The following is a 16487-nucleotide window of genomic DNA, read 5'->3' as shown; positions in this document are numbered from 1 at the left end:
ATGTATGAATCTGATATGGGCACAAGCTTGTACAAAACTGCAATGTATTTCAAAGACAGCAGCAACCACAATAGTAATGACATCTCCATCCCACCCTAGCTCAGTTATGATACTTCTAGTCCCAGAGGAAAAAAAATCCAATCCCAGGGTATAAAGTTAGAAATCAGGGAGAAGAGAACAAAGGCCAGGGGGAAAGTAAGTGAGGAAGAGGCAGCTCCTACAGTCACTGCAGCCTAGGTCTGCTGGGTCCTGGGAGACAGGCTCCTCTTCTGCGGCTTTCCTGAGTCATGGCGAACAAGCCTACATCACTGCGTCAGACAGTCTTATCTGGACTGATTCTGCTTTCTGCTCCTGGAGCCCCAATTCCTAACACCAGCCATCAACCTCATTCTTCCTCAGCCAAACCTACTTCCTTGACTTCCAGGAAGAAAATAAAACAGGTCATTTTGGTTAGTAGTGGAGATTCAAATTCAACTCTGCATTGAATCCCATGTTTGCTAGTTACCACGAATCTCACCTCCTGAAATAGCTGGTTTGATGGAGGGCCCATGCATTCTGTTCTTCTGCACACTCTCTATTTATTCCTTGGCATAGATTATGAGGCATATTTCCTGGAATAGATTCTGTATTTACTGGTGCTTCACACAGCCTAGAATCCAGCCCTCATTACTCATCTAGATATTTATTTCATGGGAGAAGTTTAAACTGCACCTTCTTGAGTGAAGTGTGACTCTTCTACCTTACTTAACCCTTACCCCAGCAAACATATCTGTAATGTGCACCACACGGAAGGATCACAGGCCCTTCCGGCAAGCAAGAACCTTTAGTAATTCACCACCTTGAAGAATCTTAACTTCCAAATAGACTGATTTGAATTACCAGAAAGTCATACAGACTTCTCCTCTTTTGTTCTTTAGACTTGCTCTCTATTCCTTCCCTATACCTGTACATAAGAATTATTGTATGAGTTTGATTACATAATGTAATATGTATCCTCCTCTATGGGTGACTTAAATAGTTTTAAGCACATCCTTTTTTACCTGTGTGATTTTCTCATTATCCCTGGTCGAGAGCAAACTCCTATGTGAACTGTAGCTCTTCTGTGTGTCCTGCATGTTCTTTCCCCCAGCTTCTCTCTGACCTGTAGGTGAGGCCCCCACACTCCCTTTACCCTGGTCACATGCTAATCAGTCTTCAAGGCCAAGATCAAAATCCCCTTTTCCATGAAACATTGTTGGTTCCTGCCTAAAGCATCGTACCTTTAGCATCCATCTGTGCTGGTATCTGAGTTATCAGTCCCTCGGTCTACCTCGCCTCCACCAGTAGCAGGTGTGGGCATGCCTGCCACTCCCCCTGGCCTAGAGAGCTCCTTGAGGGCCCTGGGAAACTGTGATCCTCTTGCGCTCCTTGGGATTTCTAGTACTGGGTTGTGTGTGCCTGAATGTGTGTTTATTAAGTTACAAAAATAAGCATATATACTTGGAAATGGGGAGATACCGTAGTTCTTCCAAGTCAAGCTGTTCCCTTGGAAATAATCTGTGGGGATCAGTACAGATACTTCTGGTTGCTTAATTATTTTTATATAAGAAAATGCTTTCTTCAGTGGTTTAGGCTTGAGGTTCTTTTTCTAAATAGTGCTATGTAGCTAATGTCTGGGAAACTGATGCCAGCCGATTCTAAGTGCTGTAATGATAAACATAATAGAGAGAAAAACACTGCGTAGACCACAGAAAACCCCCATTCCAGCTTCAGCTCTGACAGCAATATGCCGTGTGACCTGAGGAGGTCCTTCCTATGTCTGAGCCTTAGGTGCCGCAGGTGGAAAATGAAAAGAATATGCTGCGCAGTGCTGTTCTTATGCGTCTGCTGATGCACCTCCTGTGGTTCTCAGTGCTGGCTTCACATCCCCATGGCCAAGGAGCTTTAATTTTAAAAACAGAACAAATAACAACAATAAGAAAACCCAGATGCCCAGGCACTTTGTCCAGAGATTCTGATTCCAATTTTTTTGGGGGGGGGGGGCGCGGGATTCATGTGCACCAGAGTACCCCCAGGTTGTTGTAGTTTGCGCGCAGATTTGGACATCTCTGTCCTAAATGAGCAGGGTGTGAGTTTACACTCTAGTCAGGAGCGGGGGCATAGCCTGATGCCATCCAATGCAAAATATCAATTGCCGTATCTTAAAAGTGACCTCCAATTGTTTATTTTTTTGAAAAATAAAAAGTATCTCTATGCTTGTTTTACTCTAAAACTTACTCATTGAATTCTGTACTCTACTAAATCCAGTTGTTTTCCCATAATGTTGTGCGCTGTTCCCTGGTAGCTTTGTTCACCTTCGATGCACCACTGAATTCGCACGCCCCAGGCCGAGCAGCACAGGGCTTGGTAGTCTGTCCAATTCAGACAGCTGCTCAGCAGTGCTTGGAGATGGATACATATTGCCCAAGTTTAACTGTGTGGTTTCCACCCTCTGGATTCCTGCATACAAAAGAGCACTTACGTTGCCCATGCCTACCGTGGAATGAGGCATTGAGAAGTTCTTTTAATTAGTGTCTAATTAATTTTGAGCTGCTGGCAGATAACATGATGGCGGTTTTCATTACAATAAGTATCATACTTTAAAGAGCTAACTCTATAGAAACAGGCAATTCTATAAAAGCATTGGCAGCTAGGCAGCGATGATAAAATCCAAAAGTGTGTTTATAGTCTGTCCCCAATCCATTTCATACCGCTCTTGAACGGTCTGCCTTTCCAGACGGAGCCTCGGAGTTCTGTAATATACAAGTAAGTGAACAGTCTAAGAAGGATAAAACCAAAGTGAAGAAAGAGGAGAGGAAAGATTTAATAAAATATGTTAGAGTCACTGACATCATACACAGGAAAAAAGGAAAATCCACACCGACTCTTAAGAACGTCACATGCACGCGGCACATGAGAGGCTGGGAGAGGAGACAAAGTCTTCTGAGAAGGTTAATAGAAACATCTTCTAACGCCTCTTGAGAGACATACAAAAATTATAATGTTTCAGAATTAATCTGGACTCTTTGGTCTGTATTTCCATGTTAGTGCCTGGGGGGGGAGGAAGGCATAGACTAAACCTGTGATTAGGAAGTTCTTAAGTGTTTCTAGCCTTTCAAACTTCAGTGTGTCCAACTGAAAATAATGTAATGCAAGGCCAGTAGGACACAGAGGCTGAGGGGACAGAGGATTCATAGTAGTGATGCTGGGGAGCATGCACTTTTGAAGAGAAGTCCTTGTCTGTGTGAAGTTTTGCTCGTTCCCCTGCCTGTGGAAAGGCCCCAGCTCACAGTGGGTCAGCAGCCTGCATGAGGCTGTTTTGCTCTCTCCGCTGAGCCAGCAGAAGCCACTCAAAGTTCTTGCAAGTGTGCTGTCACAACGCTCCAGAGGTGGCCCCTGCCAGCGGTCATTAAGGGCTTCCTGGCAGCCACGTCAGGTAGACTTGTCAAAACCAAACAAAAGAGCAGAACAGAGAAATCTGATAGCAGGGCCCTCTCCCGTTGCCAGTCATGGGCTCTGCGCTGCCTCTTCTGTAGGAGACGATCTGATTTTCTCTACCAGTTCCATCCTTGTGTTTGCCCAAAATATGTTTTACTTTATCCTGCATGGAAGAGGCCACTGGGTGAGCTACCTGTTTTTTAAAGCTCAGCTGAAGTAGCGTCTTTTCCAGGAAGCCTGTGCTAACCACAACAGCGCCCACGAAAACCTCCCCTTCCTGAGCTCCCCTAGTCATTCCAGCTGCGCCTCTTATTTTATATACAATATACCGTCTTAATGATCATGATAGCCATATGAGCCATATGCCTAGCAGCTTCCCTGATATAAATGTGACTCTACAAAGCACATATAAAAACCTGAAGATGTGAGTACTTGATGAAGAAATATAAGAAGGAAGTTATCAAACACTCTCACAAAGATAAACAAAATATAAGAATCCTAGGGGTGGAGGGAATCAAATCGAAACAAGGTATGGTCAGGCAGAAGAGTGTTTGGATTATGTTTTCTGTTACTGCCTTTAGACAAGGCGGGCACTCTCCCTGCGGACTGCAATTCCATCTCTCCCAAATTTGTCCATACCCAAGTGCTTCAAATGTCTATACTTCCCTGTCCTCTGCTGCTGTCTGACTTGGACAACCTTCTGAGAGGGTTCACACTTTATAGACCAACACGCTAAAGTCCTCACAGTGAAGTACTTAGATTAGCAGTAATCTAAGAATCAGAAGACCTGGGTTCCAGGCTCCTGGGCCAGTAATTAGCTGTGTCACCTTGAGCAAGTCATGTTACTTCTCTAAAAACACAGTTTCTTCAACTACCAAATGGTGATGGTAATTCTCACCTCGTGCATCTTGTGGGGCAAATGAGAAGAGTGTTTAAAACCTATAAAACTGTTGAACAAATACTAGCATTATTATCAGGTGGCCTTTTATTCCCCTTCCTACTGGAAAATATTTTCTTTCTGTGATTCTGGAAAAATTACTGATTATTAGAGCTTCATTTTCTAACAAAGCCATCAGCCCCACAGCTATGAATATAAATGGATATGCTACTTAGAGTGATGAGGATAAAATTGTTAGAAATCCTTAGCTGGTTTTCCGATAGAATTATAATTGTCATACATAAAATAAATGCATTGTGTTTTGCATGTTGGCATCTCAGGAAATTGTGTGATAGAGTTTGATGGGAACCCTCCTGCAAGATTAATTGTAAATCGGCTTGGATATAAGTGCTGTTATCAAGATTGGAAACTGTCAAAGAGTGTAATGGCCAATCTGGCAAAGCGTGGTAATGAGTGGCATCCCAGGCTACAGGGAGGTCAAGGTGTCTACAGGGGACTTTCTGGGGTCAGAGCACAGCCCAGTCTCATTACCACCTTCATTAACGACTCTGGAATAGGGCTGCTGGCCTCAGAGTAGTTTGTAGAGGTGCTTAGTTGGCAGGTGCTGACAACCAAGAGGCGCAAAGTCGTACCAAGGCCTCAGACATGCCGTGATACAATTTTAGGCAAATGTCAAAATCGCATTCTCCTGGAGACATGGCATTTGAGGTGTGACCTCCGAAATCGCTTTTCATTCTTCTCTCTAGTGAACTAAAACCCCATTCTGAATTCTTTTAGTCACTCTCTGAGGCCTTCCATGATCCCCTCAAGGAGAAGCACCCCTCTGTCTGTCTTCTGAAATTTGGTAGCCTTTTTCTGTCTCATATGACTTAGTTGGGCTTCTAGAAATGAAATTTTGCTGCGCCCTAAACTTTAAATTCCCCCAGGCAGAGGATAGCTCTTTTCATCCACAAACCTCACAGTGCCCAGAGTGATGATACATTCATGCTACTTTAGATTTTGGTTCTGATTGTCCTTACTGCCCCATCTTCCTTTTTCAAACCCTTTCTGTCTTTCTCTGAGCATATGGCATCAGCCTCCTTAACTGCTCCTCTCCCCCTGTCTCCTCTGCTCCCCTTCACTGTGCCCCTCTGTTCTTCCTTTACACAATGCAACCAAAAGTTCACTGACATGCTCACCTGGTCAAGACGTTCCTTTTCTCGGCAACTTTTGATGGTTCTCTTTTGCTACTAGATTGTGTATAAACATCTTAGACAGTTTCCTGAGTCCCTGCTTGATCTAGTCCCATCCTGTTTTCCAACCTTATCCCCTAGTGTGTATCCTCACCAAATGGCTCCTGCCGATTTTCTGCTCACAAAACCATCCCACATGGGTCTTTTGCTTACCTTTTGATTACATGGTTGCCTCCCCTCAATCCTTTCTGCATTCCCCAGTTCCCCTATAGAAGTGGTGGACATACTTTGCTGCCTTCCTGTTCCCTTTGGTTCATGCTGACAGTTCCCTCTCTCTCACTCTGCCCTCCTGCATTCAATCTAAAACCTTCTGCCATGATTAAGTACCTCTGATTTTACCCCCGATAATTTCTTGAATCAGTCCACCTCTCTACCTCTATTGCTAACACATAACACTCTGCCTCCTGGACTATACAATATATTCCTAGTTACTTTGCTTTCTAGCTTTTTTTCTTGCTCTGTAATTCAGTATAATCATGTCACTCCTCAGCTCAAAACCCAATATCGGTTGGTTATTCTGAAATTAAAATACATATCACAACCTACCAGAGCTCTGCAAAGTTGGCCACTGTCTTCACAGCTTTATTCCACACCAGGCTATACAAAGGTCAGGCTATATTCCTCAGTACCCTAGCTACTCTGGCCTTCTTCAGACACTCAAATATACCACGTTTCTTTGCCCCTCAGAACATTTGACCACACTGTGTCCTCTATCCAGAGTATTCCTCCTTTCTTCATCTTTTGAACCCTAGACCCTCCCCAGCGTCTTAAAACATAATTTCTCCACAAGACTATCCCTTGATGCCCTGCTACATATTATCATAGCACCCTGTGCTTCTCTACTGTTAACTGTTCTCTGTGTAATTTAATCTTTATAGGCATTAGAATGGTGTCTGACTCTCTTACTGCATCACTCTATGAGGACAATACCTTTCTGAGTCATGTACACGGTTGTAGTCTCATCTCTTGGCACAGTGGATTCCAATTTTAATACAGTCATGCGCTTGCTGAAAGATGGAGAAAATTATTAGGTTCCAGTCTCTTTTTTTCCATCTATAAATTAATGCACGGTTGTGTGTTTTAAATGCAAAATGTTAGTAAAACCCTCAGCAAAATGTCTGATACATAATAAATGTGCATTAATGATATTTTAATTACAATCATGTTTGACAACACTGTCATCCAGATTCTTGGGTGTAACCATATCTCCTCTTTTAAACCGTAATTTTGTGTGGTTCCTGTGATACTTGGGGCACAGAAAGTCATTAACAAAGGAATACTGATTTATTAATATTTTTGCAAGTAAATCTCTTACCGATTCTACTGTCACTGTCACTGTGCCCCTATGCCTTTCTCCGTCTCCCCTGCTGCTGTGAATTTTCGAGTATATAGAAGATAGAGTTTTATAAGTACGTGGGGGGGGGGCTAAAGAAAAGCAGGGCCACATGGTAGGAATGAAGAGGTACTCAAGAAATTCCCACAGGTCAACAAGACTATCATGTGAGGGGCCTGCCTAATCAGAGGCTTACTTCCCCCCAAGAAGAGTAATAGGTTCAAAAATGGTCATGAGGACAGGCCAATGGAAAAGAATGAAACCCTTCTCTGATATTTATGAGACAATACTCTTGTTTTCCCTAAGAGATGTGAAACCAACAGTTTATAGCAGCTAAGATGCATGTAGGAGAAGAACCAAAATAAGAAACAAAAGAGAGAGAGAGAGAGACCTGGTTCCTAGTGATGTTATTCTTAAAACACACTGTCCCTGAAGCCAGATTTCCCCAGGGCTGTTCAGCTATGTAAGATAATAAATTTTGTTTTTAAACATAAACTAGTTAGAATGGGTTTATTTTCTCAGTTGCAATCAGAATAATCCTGAGAGGTCCATGGTTTCGAAGAAGAAATAGAATTTAGCTTAGTCATAGAGATTAGCAGGTGTATAATTAAGGAGGGAGAGAATCCAGGCAAAGGAAATAGCAGAGCCGATGCATGAAGGCCTGGAACAACATTGCATGTCTGGGGAATGGCAAGTAGAGGAGGATTTTTGTCTTCAATGTAAAAGAAGAGAGATTGTTCAGCCTGTGAACACATCTGATTCCTGAGAGCTAGAATTCCCCCCAGTTCCTGCCATGGACCTTGCCCATCATGGACTTAGCAAATGTTAGTTAAATTAATAAGCGAGTAAATTAATGGAAATGTGAAAAGAAAACAGCAATCCCCATAGGAAAGAGAAATTCTAGAGGGGGAGAGAAAGAGGAGGAAAAGCTGACTTTTAAAAGCTATCTCCTGGATACTGTACAATTATTAGTGTCATAAAGCATGCAAATTAAAATTCTGCTGTAGGCAGATAAAGCTGCATTAGCTAGTCAGTGTTTACTCTGATATTAACAAATAATGATTTAAGCGCGGAGAATGGTAATTAATTGGCATGGCCGATCCCCATATATCCCTCCTATGTCCAGGAACTCTGCTGATTGACAGTGTCCCGGAGTGTGAGGGGCACTTGGGCTGCCAGGGACCACCCTCCATAGCGTGAGCAGACGTGCACACTTAGCTGCCGAGATACCGCTCCCTCCTCCTATTGTGCTCCTCCTCCTCTTCACTTCATTTGCTCATACCTACTCCCCAGTCTCAGCGCAAGCATCATTTTCCAAGTGACTCTCTCCATGATAAGGTCAAACCTTGCTATCCTGTGAATCACTGCAACTTATATTTCTCATTCATTGCATTAATCCTAGCTGTAGTTTTATTTTTATCTGGTGAACGAGTCAGGTACATTGTGACTTCACCCTTGGATTTTCATCTTTTTGAGAGCAAGGGCCATATCATCATGTCTGTTCACTCTTGTATTCCTCTCATTACTCTCTGGCACAGTGTTTCACAAACGGTGGGTGCTCACAGTTTGTTGAATAAACTAGTTAACTTCCTTGCAAATTTCCTCTCTCCTTCTTAACCTTCCTGGTTGTCTCTCACTTTTCCGTTTTCCTAGGTTTAGAATAGTGCTGGCAATCCAAGATGTAATTGTGGCAGAAGCAGAGACAAAGAATGGAGTTTGCGTTGTAAAGGAGAAGACAGACAAAAAACAAATTGGGAAATGAACAAAGTAGTTTTGAAGTGCGGTTCCAGGTGTGGAGACAATCGGGTTGGTAGGCTGGACAGTGAGGAGAGGCTGCTTCAGACAGCGTGGTCAGAGAAGGCCTCCCCCAGGAGGGGACTTTTGAGCTGAGACTTGAACAATGAGGAAAAAGTCTCTATTAGTGTAGAATCTGGGGAAAGTGGGATTCAAGCAGAGGAACAGAGGTGAGTGATCTTTATTGGTTGCTTCTGTACCCAGGAGCAGACCCCTGGAAACTGGAAAAAAACATGGTGTTTATAAGAGGCAGGATCCTTGGATTTCATCCCAATTCTTGAACTTGACCCATATACTTAGTCTCTGTATAAAAAGGAAAGAGAAGGCCACGTCCTTGACATATCTTCTGGCTTTGACGTTGATGGGTTATGAGTCTGCCACGTCTGGGCACTGGGTGTGTTGGCAAGCACAGGAATGCTGACCTCATTTGGTCTGTAGTCCTCCAAGGTGTGGCCCCTGTTTTCCTGTTCAAGTTCCTCACAGTGTTCCTTCGGTCACCTCTGGCAGATTCAGTCCTCTCCACCCTGGAGATGGCAGAACACTTTGCCCATCACCACAAAGACTCCCCCTAGCCTTTTCGTAACATGTGACCTCTCACTTCTATTTCCCCCGAGGCTGTGCCTTTCTTTCAGGGCTTGGAGTACACCCACCCCAAGGCAGAGCTATCTGGGCCAAGCTGTCCCTCCTGACACTAAGCCCCTAAAATCGTCTGTGTCCCCATTGCCTTAAACAGGATAGGCACTAACTAAATTACAATATAGAGATGGGAAGTTTTGTTCGAAGACTTGTTGGCCAAGAACTAATGAACAGGGATTGACCGATGGGCCCAGGAGATGGGGGAGGTGGGTGATATTAAAGAGAGAGAAGCACCAAAGAGGGCGAGAGGAATAAAATCACATGACAAGGCTTGATGTTACACAAAGTGCCAGAGAATATACTACCACCTCTCAATTAGTAGGAGAGGACCTCTGCTGTCGATTCCTTCAGATGCACCAGCTGTCCCTTATTTCTCTTTAGAAATACACCCTTCTCTCTACTCCATGCTACTAAATTTTTAAGCTAAACTACTTCTTTTGAAATAATTAGATTTATAGGCAGTTTGAAGAAATAAGATTCTAGTTACCGTTTACTTATTTTATCCCAAAGTTAACATCTTAAAAACTGTAGTACAGGGTCACAACCTAGGCATCGTCATTGACACAGTCAAACTACAGAACATTTCTGCTACCTCAAGGATCACTTTGCCCTTTCATACCCCACCTTCACTTGGTTCTGCTCCTTTCTCACTCCTTAACCCCCGGAAACCATTAATTTGCCCATTTCTGTGATTTTGTCATTACAATTATGTTATATGCATGAAATCATGCCGTATATACAAATATTTGGGACTGGCTTTTCACTCAGAATTAATCTCTGAAGATTCATCTAGGTTGTCACCTGATCACATGGATCAGTGGGTTCTTTTAGTTTTTGTTTTGTTTTTTTGTTTGTCTTTGCTGAGCAGCATTATAAGGTGTGGATTTACCACAATTTATTCACCTGCTGAAAGGCATCTGGGTTGTTTCCAGTTTGGGGCAATTATGAATATAGCTGCTATAAACACCCATATACAGGATTTTGTGTGAACATAAATTTTTCATTTCTCTGGGACAAAGCCCAAGATTGCAATTGCTTGGTAGTACCATAGTTACATGTTTTATTTTTTAAGAAACTGCCAAAAGGTTTTCCTGACTAGCTGTACCTTTTTCCATGCTCACCAATAATGTGATCAAATGATCAAATAGTTTTAGATCCTCACAAATAGTTGGGGGGTTTCACTATATTTTATTTTAGTCATCCTGCTAGGTGTGTAGTTTTATTTCATTGTGGTTTTAATTTGCATTTTCCTGAAGACTAGTGATATTGAACATTTTTTCATCTGCTCATTTGTTACCTGTTACTCCTCTTCTATGAAATGTCTATTCATACATTTTGCTTATTTTTCATTTGATTCTTTGATATTTTAGTGTCACCTTTTGAAAGGTCTTTCTATTCTGTAGATATGAGTTATTTGTCAGATATGTGTTTTGTAAATATTTCCTCCCACTCTGTAGCTTGCTTTTTATCTCTTAAAATTCAGTCTTTCACAGAGCAAACGTTTTTAATATTAATGAAGTCCGATTTCTCAATTTTTTTTTCTTTTATGGCTCATGCTTTTGGTGTCAAGTCTATAAAGAGACTCTGCATAGACCTAGATACTAGAGATTTTATCTTGTTTTTTTAAATAAAATTTTCATAGCTTTACATTTGATATTTAAGTCTGTGATTCGTTTTGAGTTAACTTTTTTATAAGGTGTGAGACTGATATTTAGGTTTAAAACTAAATATTTTTGGCCTATGAATGTCTAGTAGGTCCAGTACCATGTGTTAAAAAGCCTTTCTTATCTCCATTAAATAGCTTGTGTACCTTTATCAAAAGTTGGGTATATTTGTGTGTATCTGTTTCTGGGTTCTCTACTATGTTCAATTTATCTATCTGTACCTTTACCAATACTACACAGTCTTCATTATGGAAGCTGTATGTTAAATCTTTAAATCATGTAGACTGATTCCTTCCACATTCTTCTTCTTTTCAAAATGGTATTATCTATCCAGGTTCCTTTGCAATACCATATATATTTTAGAAAAATTTGCCTGTATCTACAAAAAACAAACAAACAAAAACTTGTTGGGATTTTGACGGGAATTACATTAAGCTTATATATACCAATTTGGGGAGAACTGACAGCTTTGCTATATTGAGTCTTCTGATCCAGGAACAAAGTATGTCTATTTATTTAGGTATATTTTGATTTATAAGCAGTCTTTAGTTTTCACCACGCAAGTCTTATACATGCCTTGTTAGATACACACCTAAGTATTTCATTTTGAGCTATTATAAATCATTTTATTCTTAATTTTGATGTCCTTGTGCTCATTGATAGACTAGAAATGTAACTGATTTTTTGTACATTTATTTCATAGTTTTTGGCCTTGCTGAACTCATGTGTTCTAGGAGGTTTTGTGTTTTGTTTTTTGGTTTTTTAGAATCTTTGTAATTTCCTTTATAGGCAATCTTATCATCTGCAAGTATGGGCAGTTTTATTCCTTTCTTTCTCATTTCTATGCCCTTTATATCCTTTCCTTGTCTGTCCCACTAGGAGGAACTGCCAGCACCATGTTGAATTCAAAAGGGGGAGCAAATACTCTTGGCTGCTCCTGATCTTTGGGGAAAACCTTTCAGTCCTTGGCCACTAAGTTCTATGTCAGCTGTAGGGCTTTTTGTAGATGCTCTTAGGTGAAAAAAATCCTTCTCTATTCCAATGTTTGTAAGAGTGCTTTTTTTTTTTTCATCTTGAATAAATATTGAATTTCATCAAATGCCTTTTCTGTATTGATTGATATAATCATATTTTTCATCTTTAACCTGTTAATATGGTGAATTACATTGATTTTTTAAAATATTGAACCAGCCTTGCATCCCCAGAATAAACTCCACCTCATCACGGTGTATAATTATTCTTATGTGTTGTTGGATTCCTTTGCTAATATCCTGGTAAGGATTTTTGTGTCCATATTTATGAAAGAGATTTGTCTATAGTTTTCTTTCTTTGTATTGTCTTTGTCTGGTTTGGTATCAGGGTGACACTAGCTTCATAAAGAAATTGAAAAATGTTTTATCCTCTTCTGGATTCTAGAAGAGATTGTGCAGTATTGGTGTTACTTCTTTTTAATAATTTGGTAGAATTCTGCATGAAACCATCTGAGCCTAGAGATTACCTCATTGGGAGTTTTTTAATTATGAATTAAATTATCTTAATAGTTATAGAGCTATTTAAATTCTTTATTTCATATTTTAGTGTTATGGTAGCTTCAAGGAGTTAGTCTATTTCATGTAAATTTTCAAATTTATGTGTGTAGAGTTCGTAATAGTCTCTGATTATCCTTTATATGTCTGCAGATTCTGTTATAATAGCCTGTGTCAAAACTGATATTAGTAATTTGTGTTTTCTTGGTGCTTGTCAGTCTTGCTAGAGGTTTATCAATTTTATTGATCTTTACAAAGAGCCAGCTCTTCACCTCATTGATTTTTCTCTACTTTTTTGTTTCAATTTCATTTACTTCTGCCCTTCCATTTATTATTTTCTTCCTTCTGTGGGAGCATGAATTATTGATGTGAGAGTTTTCCTCTTCTCAAATGTATGCACTTAGTGCTATAAGTTTTCCTTGCTGCACTGCTTTAGCTGCGTTACACAGATTTTGACATGGGGTATGTTCGTATGTGTATGCTCATGCTTGTGTGTATTTATTTATGACTTGTCTAAAAGTGGTTTTAGGTTCACAGCAAAATTAAGGGATAGTTGTAAAGATTTCTCATACACCCTTTGCCCCACACCTGTATAGACTCCCCATTAAAAACATCCCCACCAGATTGGTACATTTGTTACAACTGATGAATTGACACATAACCCAACGTCCATAGTTTGCATTATAGTCAGTCGTGGCGTTATGCATTGTATGGGTTTTGACAAATGCATAATGACATGTATCTACCATTGTAGTATCATATAAAATAGTATCACTGCCCTAAAAATTCTCCATGCTCTGCTTATTCATCTATTCCTCCCCTTTAACCCATGGCAACTACTGATCTTTCTTAATTTTTTCATGATTTTAACCTTTTCCAGAATGTCATGTAGTCTTTTCACATTAACTTATTTTACTCAGTAATATGCATTTAAGGTTCCTCCATGACTTTGCATGGCTTGATAGCTCATTTCTTTTCAGTGCTGAATAAAATGCCATTGTCTGGATATACCAGTTTTTTTATTTATTTGGCCACTGAAGGATTCCTTGGTTGTTTCCAAGTCCTGGCAATTATGAATATAAAACTGCTATAAGCATCTGTGTACAGGATTTGGTATGGACATATGTTTTTAACTTTATGGGGTAAATAACAAAGAATGTGATGACTAGATGGTATGTTACGAATATTTAATCTTGCAAGAAATCACCAAACAGTCTTCCAAAGTGGCTGTACCATTTTGCATTCCCATTAGCCACGATGAGAGTTCCCTCCACTCCTTATCCTTGCCAACATTTGATGTATTTAGTGTTTATAGATGTATTCAGGAATCTCATGTTGTTTAGTGTCCATTTTCCTGATGATGTATGATGTGGAACATCCCTTCCTATGCTTTTTTGCCATCTGTCTATCTCCTTAGATAATATATGTTGTATTTTTATTTTCATCCAGTTAAGTAACTTTTTAAAATTTCTCTTGCAGCTTTCCCTTTGATTCATGGATTATCTGAAGTAGGTTGTTTAGTGTCCACATGTTTGGAGATGTCAGTGTTATCTTTTCGTTATTGATCTGTATAGTTCAATTCCATTGTAGTCAGAGAGAACGCTGTAATGTGAATTCTTTCTGGGACTGATGACATACACGTCCCTGTGGTTCTGTTTATTATTTTTGTCTGTTTTTTCTCTGTTGTTCATATAGGGTAATTTCTATTCTGTGTTCCAGTTCATTGATTTTTCCCTTCTTTCTCCTAAATTTTAATTTGAGCCCAATCATAGGTTTCTTTCTTTTAGTTATTGTATGTGAAATTCTCCATTTACATTTGGTTCTTCCTTATCTCTGTTTCAAGTATGTTTTTAATTATTTGATGAAGCACTTTTTGTGATGGCTGTTAGATAGGTCTAGCCTGAGGCAGATAAGTCTAGCCTCGCCAGTGTGTCATTGTTGGTATTTATTAATGCTCTTTTATTCAGTTTGAGGTCTTCCTGGTTCTTGGTATGATGAGTGGTTTTTAACGGAAATCTGGATTTGGGGGGTATTATATTGTGTCTCTCTGGATCTTACTTATATCTTTTGTTTTAACTAGTTTTTCTGACACCAGCCTGGCAGAGGCCATGTGGGAGGGTTCTATTCCCCTTACTGCCAGGGGGCAGTAGATGTCCAGGTGCCCCACTTGGCCTACATTTACACCTGAGGGTGGGGAGCCTCTCAGCTTGGCTGGGCATTGTTGGGACTTTGGGTTCCCCATTAGGCCTCCACTGAAGTCTCCCTGCCTCCCTGGGAGGAAGAAGAGTCCATCTGACTGCTCCTCAGTGGTCCCCACTGACACCAAGGTGGAGGAGTGGCTTGTCACCACTGGGTGGTGTTAAAGGCCTGACTCTCCATCAGGACTCCTGCTGTAGCACCCAGGGGAGGGGAGGGGCATGTGCTTCCTTACTGACATATTTAGGTGGTGGTTCAGGCCCCCAACGTGATTTGTTCTGACACTGACGCAAAGGGGGGGGGGGTTATTTCTGCCCAGCAGGGGTGAAAGTGCCAGCTTCTCATGTGGCCTTCACAGACACCACCCAGGCAGGGTTTGGGGTGCAGTCAGCGTTCCTCCTTATAGCCCGGTGAGGGTGGATGCAGGCTCCCACTCAGTCTTAGGTAGAGGTGAGGCCACGGACTCTGTGCTGTTGGGCTACAGTACAGTAATTATTGGCTAAAAATGTTCTGTTCGGCCTGCCTTCCCTTTCCTTTGGCTGACTTTTGCGTGTCTTATTTTGTGGTCGTGTCTGTTGGCACTTCCCAGTGACAGGCTGCGTGGGCACCCAGGGTGGGTACATGAAGCAAAAGGAAAACAGAGAACTCATGAATTGGGGCACAGTGCCCCATCTGTCCTGCCTTCTTTCCCTCACCTTTCAGTCGTCTTCTGTCTGTTTTTTATACAAAGTCTTTGCCTGGAGAAATAGGGGAAAAGTGCATCTGTTCTATCCTCCCAGAAGCAGAGGTCTGCTACCCTTCTCCGAAGGACAGCTACGGGCTTAGAAGCATGCCTGGTGTCAGAATGGCTATACGTAGACATTTTAATATGCATATAAAACCCGAGGGTTCAGAGAAATGAAGAAAGGACCGGAGAAGGACAGGATAATCACGTTTGCAGTGACGGGCAAGCAGTCCGATAGAGCTGGGGAGAAATGGGCGCGTGGCGAGACCAAAAGGGTAGCTGCAGCTGTTGAGGCAACTTGAATTTGTCCCGGGCTACTGGGCGGCCATTGAAGCCTGTTGCTCAGACCAGAGCGTGGCTCAAGGGCCCTTTGACAGTTGCCCCCATGTAACATCCTCATCTGAGTTGATAAGCTAGAGACAGGTAGACATTTCCTGGAGGTGAAGGTGGGGACAGAAATATCACACTTAACAGATGGCATAGGTCATTGAAACACTTAGCAATTGGAATATCGTACATGGTCAAAACGGAGCTTGTCCCAGACTGGGTTTGTGTGCTGAACACAAAAATGCCATCAGTGATTTGCACAAAAGCTAGTAACACCATCCTGCGGATTGCCATGTATACCTGTGATCACTAGTTTATTTCATAATGACAAATTTTGCAATTAGACTTCCGTCACTATAGATATAAACACGATGGAAAAACTGATTACAGTTTTATATTCCCCGGGTGCATTTGCAGAATCAATTAGGCCACATTTTCAGCGCGACAGACGGCTGGAGAGATTGCACAGGATTATTTGTCTTCCTCATTTTTGTCTGGGGATTTGACAAGTAATTATCACTCCAGGCAAGACTTGCTGCTACTGAGGTGAACTGGCTGGGGAAACTGGAGACCAGAGTGAGAAGTCCTCTTGCAAGTCCCTTTTCTTCCTGTTCTCGAGACTGTGTCTTCTCAGCCACCTCCTGCCAGCTTTGAGCAAACATGCAGATCGTTTTGTTTGGAAAAATAAGGATGTGGGTGGA

At 41.3% G+C, this 16487-nt stretch overlaps 1 long non-coding RNA gene across 2 annotated transcripts in view; it reads right to left on the bottom strand.

Moving 5' to 3' along the window:
• Positions 1-6522: 6522 nt before the first annotated feature.
• Positions 6523-16487, bottom strand: part of LOC150000895 (uncharacterized) — a 37989-nt gene continuing 28024 nt past the window's right edge. Inside the window, exon 5 of one of the 2 annotated variants that reach the window (XR_016513580.1) lies at positions 6523-6593. This is a non-coding gene — a long non-coding RNA (uncharacterized LOC150000895). Of the gene's footprint in view, positions 6594-16192; positions 16435-16487 lie in introns of those variants that run through there. The other variant, XR_016513581.1, reaches the window with a different exon arrangement.

The sequence above is a fragment of the Furipterus horrens genome, unplaced genomic scaffold (genome assembly GCF_987537825.1).
Source record: "Furipterus horrens unplaced genomic scaffold, mFurHor1.1.pri manual_scaffold_10, whole genome shotgun sequence".
NCBI lineage: Eukaryota > Metazoa > Chordata > Mammalia > Chiroptera > Furipteridae > Furipterus > Furipterus horrens.
The sequence above is the reverse complement of the archived record's forward strand: the minus strand, read 5'-3'. Positions and strand labels throughout refer to the sequence as shown.